This window comes from Lepidochelys kempii, chromosome 7 (genome assembly GCF_965140285.1).
Source record: "Lepidochelys kempii isolate rLepKem1 chromosome 7, rLepKem1.hap1, whole genome shotgun sequence".
NCBI classification, from domain to species: Eukaryota; Metazoa; Chordata; order Testudines; family Cheloniidae; genus Lepidochelys; species Lepidochelys kempii.
Window position 1 is genome coordinate 56,463,349 of NC_136386.1, and position 12,284 is coordinate 56,475,632.

Genomic DNA, 12,284 nt, shown 5'->3' on the forward strand with positions numbered 1-12,284 from the left:
TACTCACACACAGAGAGACTCAAAGCAATACTCTCTAACAACAGAAACAGCACCCAGAGACTCCCCGCCCTTTTGTTGTATTCATCTCGCTTTGTTAACAATTATGATTAAAATAGAGATAGAGGATGTATGTGGATGGATGCTTGGTGTGGATAATAACTGAATGATCAGGGAGGTGCCAGCCTAAGAATCCAGTGTCCATCGGCTGAAGAAGGCGTCAAGTGGCAATAACCAGAGGACCCCCGGAGGGCAGACTGCAGTCCACCCAACAGCCTCAAGAATGGGAGAACCGAAGAACAAGATAACATCTGGCAGCACGGAGCCTTCAGGAATGTGCCATCTGCTGATTGATTCAGCAACAGCATGATGAGGCAATTCCCATAGACTGGCATAGGAAGAAATTCCTATAAAAATGGACTCTAGAAAGTGAGAACTTTGGGGTCTGATTCTGCAAACCAACCTCCAGGAGCGTCAGATGAGCATCTGACAAGGCCCTGCTCCCTCCTCTTGTCCAGGCCACCCGGCCAGTGGCTTGGCATGAGCAACTCTAAGGCTGGTAACTGTGATAACAACCTTGCAGAACCTGTGTGTGTGTATGAATGAATGCGTGAATAAATATGAAATTGAATGGAATGTTATAGCTATAACTAACTGCTTACTATGATTCTTTCTGTATTCACAATTAATGTGGCATTTTGCCTTTTCCCTTTAATAAGATCCTGCTGGTTTTTATTTTATTGGTATAACACTGTCCCCCTGCTTTTGTTCTGCACACAGATCACTGCTTACCTGAAGATAGTTAAGTCCCAAGCAGGCTGCGAAGAGATACAAAAGGATCTCACAAAAGTGGGTGACGGGGCAACAAAGTGGCAGATGACATTTAATGTTGATAAATGCAAAGTAATGCACACTGGAAAACATAATTCCAACTCTACATATAGAATGATGGGGTCCAAATTAGCTGTTATCACTCCAGAAAGAGATCTTGGAGTCATTATGGATAGTTCTCTGAAAACATCTGCTCAATGTGCAGCAGCAGTCAAAAAAGCAAACAGAATGTTGGGAATCATTAAGAAAGGGATAGAGAATAAGACAGAAAATATCACATTGCCTCTATATAAATCCATGTATGCCCACATCTTGAATACTGTGTGCAGATATGGTTGCCCCATCTCAAAAAAGATATACTGGAATTGGAAAAGGTACAGAAAAGGGCAACAAAAATGACTAGGGGTATGGAATGGCTTCCATATGAGGAGAGATTAATAAGATTGGGACTTTTCAGCTTGGAAAAGAGATGACTAAGGGGGGATATGATAGAGGTCTATAAAATCATAACTGGTGTGGAGAAAGTAAAGTAAACAAGGAAGTGTTATTTACTCCTCCTCATAGGCGCCAACTTCCCCTCTGCCTGGTGGGTACTCGAACCCCGCCCCCTTCACCGCCCTTGCCCCACACCCATTCCTCCCCCAAGTCCCCACCCCTGTCTTGCCTCTTCTCTGCTTTCTCCCCAGAGCGTGTCGCGTCCCCACTTCTTCCCCTTCCTCCCAAAAAGTCCTAAACACCACCAAACAGCTGTTAGGCGGCGGTGGGGGAGGCAGGAAGTGCTGGGAGGGAGGGGGAGAAGCGGGGGTGCAGCACACTCAGGAGAAGAGGAGGTGAAGAGGAGTTGGAGGTGAGGGCGGGGGGAGCTTGGCTGCTGGTGGGTGCGGAATACCCGCTAATTTTTCCCCATAGGTGCTCCAGCCCTGGAGCACCCACGGAGTCAGGGCCAATGCTCCTTTTCACACAAGAACTTGGAAGAAGAACCAAATGAAATTAATAGGGAGCAAGTTTAAAACAAACAAAAGGAAGTATTTTTTCACACAACGCATAGTCAACCTGTGGAACTCCTAGCCAGAGGATGTTGTGAAGGCCAAGACTATAACAGGATTCAAAAAAGAACTAGGTAAGTTCATGGAGGATAGGTCCATCAATGGCCATTAGCCAAGATGGGCAGGGATGGTGTCCCTAGCCTCTGTTTGCCAGAAGCTGGCAATGGGCGACAAAGAATGGATCACTTGATGATTACCTGTTCTGTTCATTCCCTCTGGGGCACCTGGCATCGGAAGACAGGATACTGGGCTAAATGGACCTTTGGTCTGATCCAGTATGGCCGTTCTTATGCTTCCTCCTTCATACTGCCTGGGTGCCCTGCAGCAGAAAGTGGTGAGAACACAGGAGCGATGGGTTCCCTGCTCTCAGTGCTGCTGCCCCACCCCAATCCTAGTTTGGAGTAACCGTTGGAAGGAAGGCCCAGCTTTGCCCTGTAGACGTGGGGTGCAGCATGCCCAGTTGCCCTTTGGGAATGACGCATGCAGTCTAGTCAACTCTAAGAGCTGGGAGAGGCTTGGGGAGCATGCTCAGTAGGGGAGGGTGAGCTGGAAATGGTGGTGGGGGAAGGCGACATGTTGTGGAAGATCGTGGAGAAGGTGGGGCAAGAGAGACACACACCACTTTTCCTCACACGCTTAAAGTTCCTGTAAGAGCCATGTAATAAAATGGTCAAGTTCTGTGACATAGAGAAATATCAAGTATGACCTCACCGGCCCTGTTAGCAACTACTCATGCCAAATATTTCCAAGCATAAGCATTATCTTCATTCTGCTATAACAGACTGTATGGGGGAGGGAGGGACTTAGGAATCCCGAAGCAACTGTGAGGCCTAGTGGAGAAAGCGGAGATTCAGTAAACCTGGGCTATATCCCTGGCTCTGCCACTGGCATGTTGTGTGACTTTGGCCAGTTCACATCACCTCTTTGTGCCTCAGTTTCCCCATCTATACAAGGGGAATAATGATGTTTCCCTCCTTTGAGCTCTACTGATGAAAAGCGCTATGAAGGAGCTAGGTATTATTGTCATAACCTCTTCACAGCAGTGTCTGAACTGAACATCTACATCATAACAGCAACTGCCTAAATCCTTGGTGCCCACCCTTGTTACACAGGAGGGCCACATGAACTTAAGCAAAACCTCGTGTAGGCCAAACAGACCCTACATATTTTAATAAGATTTAAAATCACCTGTATTGATTTATATTTTAAGTTCAGCTTGTTTTGTATGCATTTTAGATATGTTGTTTCTAGGGCTGTCAAGCAATTAAAAAAAATGAATCACAATTAATCATGTGATTAATCATGCTGTTAAACAATAATAGAATACTATTTATATAAATATTTTGGATGTTTTCTACATTTTCAAATATATTGATTTCAATTAAAACACAATACAGTGCTTACTTTTATTTTTACAGTGCAAATATTTATAATAAAAATATATAGTATTTTTCAATTCACTTAATACAAGTACTTTATCATGAAAGTTGAACTTACAAATGTAGAATCATGTACAAAAAATAACTGCATTCAAATATAAAACAATGTAAAACTTTAGAACCTACAAGTCCAGTCAGTCCTACTTCTTGTTCAGCCAATCGCTCAGACAAACAAGTTTGTTTACGTTTGCAGGAGATAATGCTACCCACTTGTTTACAATGTCAACTGAAAGTGACAACAGTTATTTGCATGGCACTGTTGTAGCCGGTGTTGCAAGCTATTTACGTGCCAGATGCGCTAACGATTCATATGTCCCTTCATGCTTCAATCACCATTCCAGAAGACGTGTCCATGCTGATGATGGATTCTGTGTGATAATGATCCAAAGCAGTGCAGATCAGTGCATGTTCATTTTCATCATCTGAGTCAGGTTCAGGTTCTGTAGTTTCTGCATTGGAGTGTTGCTCTTTTAAGACTTCTGACAGCATGCTCCACACCCCGTTCCTCTCAGATTTTGGAAGGCACTTCAGATTCTTAAATCTTGGGTTGAGTGCTATAGCTATTTTTAGAAATCTCACATTGGTACCTTCTTTGCATTTTGTCAAATCTGCAGTGAAAGTGTTCTTAAAACAAACAACCTGCTGGGCCACCATCCGAGACTGCTATAACATGAAATATATGGCAGAATGTGGGTAATTCTCCCCCAAGGAGTTCAGTCACAAATTTAATTAATGCATTATTTTTTTAACGAGCGTCATCAGCATGGAAGCATGAAGGGGCATACGAATGTTTAGCATATCTGGCACATAAATACTTTGCAATGCTGTTATACCAATAAAATAAAAACCAGCAGGATCTTCTTAAAGGGAAAAAGGCAAAATACCACATTTATTGTGAATACAGAAAGAATCATAGTAAGCAGTTAGTTATAGCTATAACATTCCATTCAATCTCATATTTATTCACACATTCATTCATACACACACACACACAGGTTCTGCAAGGTTGTTATCACAGTTACCAGCCTTAGAGTTGCTCATGCCAAGCCACTGGCCGGGTGGCCTGGACAAGAGGAGGGAGCAGGGCCTTGTCAGATGCTCATCTGACGCTCCTGGAGGGTGGTTTGCAGAATCAGACCCCAAAGTTCTCACTTTCTAGAATCCATTTTTATAGGAATTTCTTCCTATGCCAGTCTATGGGAATTGCCTCATCATGCTGTTGCTGAATCAATCAGCAGATGGCACATTCCTGAAGGCTCCGTGCTGCCAGATGTTATCTTGTTCTTCGGTTCTCCCATTCTTGAGGCTGTTGGGTGGACTGCAGTCTGCCCTCCGGGGGTCCTCTGGTTATTGCCACTTGACGCCTTCTTCAGCCGATGGACACTGGATTCTTAGGCTGGCACCTCCCTGATCATTCAGTTATTATCCACACCAAGTATCCATCCATATACATCCTATATCTCTATTTTAAATCACACTTGTTAACAAACTGAGATGAATACAACAAAAGGGCGGGGAGTCTCTGGGTGCTGCTTCTGTTGTTAGAGAGTATTGCTTTGAGTCTCTCTGTGTGTGAGTAGTTGTTACAAAGAATTGCTTTGAGAATAGACTCTGTCTTAGAATGTATTTTAACACAATTACCCAGCTTGCAAGTTTCACACAGAGAGGGAAAGAAACAGTACCAAAAACCAAGAGACCTCTTAATTAGTAATACCCTGGAATTTAAACTATGGGGAAACAAACTCATTTGTGATTTTAGAACTTCTTTAATAAGATCCTGCTGGTTTTTATTTTTTTGGTATAACAATGCCAGCTACAACAGTGCCATGTGAACATCTGTTCTCGCTTTCAGGTGACATTATAAATAAAAAGCGGGCAGCATTACCTGCCGTAAATGTAGAAAAACTTGTTTCTCTTAACAATTGGCTGAACAAGAAGTAGGACTGAGTAGGCTCAAAGTTTTACATTGTTTTGTTTTTGAGTGCAATTATATAACCAAAAAAAATTCTACATTTGTAAGTTGCGCTTTCGCGATAAAGAGATTGCACTACGGTACTTGTAGGAGGTGAATAGAAAAATACTATTTCTTTTGTTTTTCATTTTTACAGTGCAAATATTTGTAATAAAAATAATATAAAGTGAGTACTGGATACTTTGTATTCTGTGTTGTAATTGAAATCAATATATTTGAAAATGTAGAAAAACATCCAACATATTTCATAAATTTCAACTGGCATTCTATTGTTTAATAGTGCGATTAAATTTTTTTGAGTTAATCGCGTGAGTTAATTTCAATTAATCGACAGCCCTAGTTGTTTCTATGTACGGAAGAGTCTATATACACATTTGTGTAAACTGAAACAATGTAAACATTGTCAACAAAATGCTAGTGAATCAGCCACTAATATATGTGTTGTAGCAGGCCGTTGGCCTTATGAAATGCATGGGCTGTGTATGGCCAACAGGCACTAGGCTGGGCACCCCTGGTCTAAAAGATTGCTAACTCTACCAGCAACATTTCTCAAAGCCCATCATTAACGCAGAGTTAGCTTGTGCCCCTCCAGAACGTCGAGTTCAGCAACACTTGACCTTGTGAAAAAGGAAGGTTAAGGCAAATGCCCACACAACCTTAACTCTCCTCTTTGTGAGCGATGCCCCAACTCATACGCTCACTCGCTTTGCCTCATATAGAGCAGGAGCTACCTACCCCTACCCTGCACTCATACACTTAGCCTATGCCACAGAAAGGCCACCACACCAGCAGTGACTCTCAAACTTTTGTACTGGTGACTTCTTTCATGTAGCAAGCCTCTGAGTGCGACCCCCCTTATCAATTAAAAACACTTTTTAATATATTTAACACCATTATAAATGCTGGAGTCAAAGCGTGGTTTGGGGTGGAGGTTGACAGCTCGTGACCCCTCATGTAATAACCTCGTGACCCCCTGAGGGGTCCTGACCCCCCCAGTGTGAGAACCCCTGAGCTATATGTTACAGCTCCTTCACCCTCTTTGACAACCCTGATGTATTCACGTACATGATGCCACCTAACGCTACACTTTCACTTACCTTTCATTGAACTCATCTCCCAGCTCACTGCTGAGAATCCCCATGGCAAGAAGACCCCTGTGCCCTGCTCGTGACACAACCTACACAATGCAGCCATGAAATGAGGTATACTGGATTTCCCAGGGTACACATACCCCTCTTTTCTTTGATCACACTCATAAGGCAGAGAGAGGGGCTTATACCTTGCCCAGAGGGCCAGAAATCCCCAGATTACCACTTCTCGCAATCACAGCTCTTCCAAACTGCTTCAGTTTATTTCTCTACCATTCAATTAACACAATTAATACAGCTCAAGGTTCTGAAAGGCCATGAGACCACACCTAGAAACCTTAACTCTGCACTGATGAATTTTTTTGCCATTCAATTTAACTGAATCACAAACATCTGGGTGTGCGCGGGGAGGTGTGGGGGGGCTCACACTGACTAAACTGAAATTAAATGGGAGGTGGAGCACAGCTCTGACCCATGATACTCTGGGTTCTGGTGAGAGGATTTAACACTACACCCCTGTGTGGGTTCTTGGTGGTGGGGATCAAACTTAGTGCCACAAGATCTTAAGGCATAAATCCAGCACTGCCAATCTCAAGAACTCAGAAATCATGAGTCAGACCTCCCCCAGTCATGAGATTTGGCCCCCAAATCATTCATTCTTTTAAAGAAAGATTCTTTTCTGTTCTTGGCCTGTCTCCAGATTGTTGAACTCCCCCAGCCTGACCCCAGCACAGCTGCAGCAATCAGTGTTGCTATCCACACAGGCACTCACTTTTATTTTCTCCAGGGGGTGCTCCACCCCCACTCTGCCCCGAGGCCCTGCCCCTACTCAGCCCCTTCCCCTGAGGCCCCCCTTGATCCATCTCTTCCCTTGCCTGCTTCCCCAAGGCCATTATCTCACTCTGTCTCTTCTCACCCCTGCTCCACCCCCCAAGACTCCCACCTGCCTGCCACTTTCTACTCTCTGCTCTCCCTCAAGCCCCTCCCACAATGCCAAACAGCTGATCAGTGGGGCCCTACCAAACAGCTGTGGCTGGTGGGTTCTGAGCAACCACTACTTTTTTCCATGGGTGCTCCAGCCCCGGAGCATCCACATAATGAGCGCCATTCCTCCACCCCCCCAAACATGTATGGGGTGAGGTGGTTCTGGCCCCTGCTGCTTGAGCTGTCATGGGATCTTGGGCCCTTCCAGAACCTTGAGTTCAGCAAAACTCCAACTTACAAGAACCAGGCAATGCAGAGTTAAGGTACTGCCCACAACCCTTAACTCCGCTCCCTTTCCCAGAGTGGCAGTAAGCACTGGGAATTATTTTCTGCCCTCCTCTGCCTGTCCCCTACCCAGCAATTAATTCTACCCTCCCTCTTCTCCAAATCAGTTCAGTCCTCCCAGTTCCCACACCCATTCTGCCCACGCATTGGCCTGTCACATCCATTCTGTTTGTCCCCCAGTCCCCTCATCAGTTCTGCACCCATACCAGTGCTGCATCCAGGGGCTACATCTGTCCAGGCCCCCTCCAGCCCCACATCTGCCCAGCTCCCAGCCTCCCATTAGTTCTGCTTCTGTCCCTCCATTCTCACCTTTGCTCCTCCTCCTCTAGCTTCTGCAGTTCTTCACAGAGCTGCAGCAGGGCCCCCTTTCCAAGCTAGGTGTTGCAATGAGGGGAGAAGCAGAGATGCCATCCCATTGCTCTGTGGGTGGAGAAGGGAGGGAGCTGCCCTGAGCTGCTGGGCAATTTAGCTCTCTCCTGTGAGGATGAGAAGCAGAGGGGAGAGACTCTGCCTGCTTCTTGCAGGGCTGAATTTTGCAAACAGGCTGGAGCTTCTCAAGCCATGGTGGGATGAGCTCCAGGCCCAGCCTTGTCCCCTTCCCCTCACTCGTGAAACAAATCCCAAGAGTTGGCAACACCACAGCCAGAGCTAAAAAAACCCAGCTGTCAGCCAAGGCAGTAGCAGAGCCACCAACCTCTGTGGCCAAGCCACCGCTGGAGAGGACGAAGCACTGTGCTGAGTCAGTGTTATGTGCTGGCAAAGTGGGGCTCTAAAACTCTGCTGAGCCTGGCAACCTCCCTGGGAAGATGGCATTTCACCCCCTCTTATGAAGGGGAGAACTGAGTCAGAGAGGTCAAGGCCAAGATTTTCAGCAGTGACACCAGATTATGGGTGCCCGACTTGATACTTCAAAGAGGCCTGGTCTTAAGGAAGTGCTGGGCGACTGCTCCCTGAATTAGCTCCACCAAAGGAGGCCGGTTGGGCCTTCCAAGTTGCTAATCACTCTGGAAAATGTTAACGAGGCCGGGCTGTGCTATTAGGGCTTGTAAGGGCTCAAGTCAGGACCTTCTGATTTCTGCCTACTTGTGAAGTTTTGCCCTTTGCCAAAATGGCTGCCACTCCCATTTACATCAGTAGGGTGGAGGCACAGGCTGGTCTCAGCAAGATGGCTACTGCTTTCACAGGAGTGAGTGAGCCCCACAGAGCAAAGACCCCTAGCCAGAACTGTGAGGAGGAGAAGGATGATAGGCCTGGCCATAGGAGAGGCCACTATGCTGCTGAATGGTTCCTGTTCTCTCAGTTGTCCAAACTTGGGCTGCCTATCACACTTGCCTTTGAGTTCAGCTCAGATCATGCTGTGGTTGTTTCATCTCAAAGACCATGGAGGGGAGATGCCTTGCTGCTGATCTGTACTTCCCCTTACAAGTAGCTACTCAGCAGTGACTAACTGTGGGTGAAGCGCCAGGAGTATGTGATACACACAACAGTCACAGTGCAAACGTCTCTAGTCACTGTCCTTCTATCATTCTTTCCCCCGGCTTAGTGAGTGTTTCCTTCTCTCATGCTTCGTTGGTTCTGCTCCATTTGCAGCCTCTGCCCAACTTAGCTTCCTTCTCAGGGCGTTGTCAGCCAGCACAGGGAGTGCCAGGCCATCAAAGCTTGTGCCACTTCTATATTGCACCAGTACTGCTCCCAACACTGCAATGGGAGGCACAGATCTCTGAAACAAGACAAAAATATGGAACATTTTATGCCAGTCCTCTGAACTTCTCCCATTTCCCTAGAGTCCTTTCTTCTCAGTCCCTCTTCTCTTCCCTTCTCTGGGCTGGAGCGTGCTTCTTCCCTGTTAAAGTTGCTGAGAGAAGGAACTCCTGGTTCCACCCCGCTCGCTGCTGGGAGGTACTGCGGATTTCTTGCTTTTCTCTTGTCTCTATGAGATGCGGAAGAGAAGGAGCAAGGATCCCCATTCCCTAGCTGGGCAGGCTGAGAGGCAGAGGAAGATGGTGTAGCTGCGCTAATGCCCGCTGGATCCCCACTCTGGCAATGTGTAGCAATGCTCTGAGTCTGGGCAATGCCAGTGGGGTATGATCCAGAGAAGTCCAAACCATGCTGCAGAAACTTTTGCGTCAGCAGCCCAGTTGTGGTTTGGGTCAGTTCTGAAAATTGGGGGCAGGGGCAAAATCCACTTTCCTTGGTCTTAAAACTAGCCAGGCTGAGCAGGTGCTGGAAAAAACTCGAGGCTGTATGAGGACTAAGGGATGAAGTTTGTAAGTATTTTAGGGGTTATTTCCTCATCCCAGATCAGAATTAAAGACCAGTATTTTTCACCTTTCAGACCTCCCATGACAGCAGCTTGATAAAAGCTCCAGGTTGCTCTGCTGAGGTGGGGTAAGTCATGCTCTGGTGTATAACAAATGCACTTGTTAAAATCAGGGCTCAGATTGGGCCTGTATGCAGCAGAATGGCGTTTTGCCACTTCTTTCATCAGGCTGTTCTGTTGACCAGAATCTAAGTGTTCATTGAAAGTCTCTGGTTGTCATGGCTGTGAGATCCCAGCTCAGGCTCTAGAGCAGGGGTGGGCAAACTTTTTGGCCTGAGGGCCACATCTGGGAATAGAAATTGTATGGCGGGCTCAGAAAATTGGGATTGGAGTGAGGGAAGGGGTGAGGGCTCTGGTTGGGGGCGCAGGCTTCGGGGTGGGGCCAGAAATGAGGAATTCAGGATGTGGGAGGGGGCTCTGGGCTGGGACTGAGGGGTTCGGAGTCTGGGAGGGGGATCAGGAGTGGGGCAGGGGTGTGAGAAGAGGAGCAGTTTCTGGCTGGGGGAGCGGGGTCTGCAGTGGGGCTGAGGATGAGGAGTTTGGGGTGCAGGAGGGTGCTCTGGGCTGGACAGGGGGTTGGGGCATGGGGAGAGGCTCAGAGGTGCAGGCTCCGAGCAGCGCTTACCTCAAGCGGCTCCCAGAAGCAGTGGCATGTCCATTCTCTGGCTCCTAAGAGGAGGCGCAGCCAGGTGGCTCTGCACACTGCCCCGTCCACAGGCACTGCCCCTGCAGCTCCCATTGGAGCGCTGGAGGGAGCCATTGGAGCACGTAGGAGCTGGAGGGAGGCCATGCCACTACTTCTGGGAGCTGTATGGAGTGGCCCCCAACCCTGCTCCCTGGCTGGAGCACCAGAGTGCCAGAGTGGGGCAAACCCCAGACCCCGCTCCCCAGCGGGAGCTTGAGGGCCAGCTTAAAACGACTTGCAGGCCAGATCTGGGCCATGGGCCGTAGTTTGCCCACCCTTGTTCTAGAGGCTAATGATTGCAGTGACATTGGCCTAAGTTTGCAGAACTTGACACAATGGCTCTGAAAGGTGCAGCTGCCCCATTGATTCCAATGGGGGTGTCATGGTTACAGGGCAAATTACACCTAGACCCCTTTTACTCCCTCTCAAGTGCACCCCTCAGGTGCCAGGCCTGGTTTCCTGCCCCTTGCTCTGGGTGGAACCACACGGTCCAACCACTCTGGGACTGGATCTCTAGGCTGCACCCCCCAGGTTCCCAATCATGTTAACCTGACAGGCCCAACTGTGTTTGGTGTCTGTGAGCCCATGTCACGCCAGGGATCTATGAACAGTGGCTGACTAAAGCAACTCAAAAACAGCGGCGTAAGAACAAAGCATTGTGTATTCGTTTCCCCAAAGATACAAAGTGCATACAGCAAAGCCTTAGAGACATGGGTCTCCCACATTAATCATTGCTCGTCAGCTTTTGTAAGCTCCCCCTCAGCCCAGGTAAGTCCCATCTCTGGCTGAGAGCAGCAGACTGCCCTGCTCGCCGTGTGCTCCCTGGCCAGAATGACAGCTCTCAGTGATGCTTCCTGGCCAGCCTCTGACCAGCCACTCTACCCGCACCCTCTTCAAGCCCCTGGAGGTCTGTGTGTCACCAACCAGACCAGCTGCTGGCCTACTCCTTGACTAACTCCATTGTTAGGCAACCAACGAGCCCCTCTGCACTGCCTTGGAACTGACAAAGCGGTCACAGCCCCTGATTGCCTGCTGGTGTGGAAGCCCTGCTTATCAGCCTGGCCCCCACAGCAGAGCAGTCGCTGCTCAACATGGTGCAGCTGTGCTGTCCCTTGTTCCAGTCCCTGCTCCTTCTCTGCTCCCTAGTGTTGCCGGCACCCAGTGCCGAGAGGCTGAACAACAGCTGGAGTTGGTTCGTTACCCGGTGTGCTACACCCAATAATCACAACGGGGTGGAGAAGCAGAAAAGTTTATTTGAAGCTTCAAAAAGGTACAGGGAGATTTGAATCTCAAATCCTGCACACAGAGCAGGAAGTTACACAGGCTTTTATACATCCTTTTTCCCAGCATACTTATCCAATAGCAAGCTGCCCCAAGTATCCATATAGCCAGCCAATCCAGTTCCCAGCTAGTTCCCTGATTTTTTGTATCATTTGTTAAACTATACATAAAGCTGCTTTATTTAGCATTGTTCTTCCATATCTGCCCTGTTTGGCCTTGCTTAGTTTCAGGCAGTCTGACTTCGCAGCATATTGTTGCAGATCCTCAGCATAACTGCTGTGTGTGCCTCCAGGCGGGGGGGCCAAGGACACTTGGGCCTAGTGCGAGGGGGCTTCATCGACACTTGTGGTCTTCCA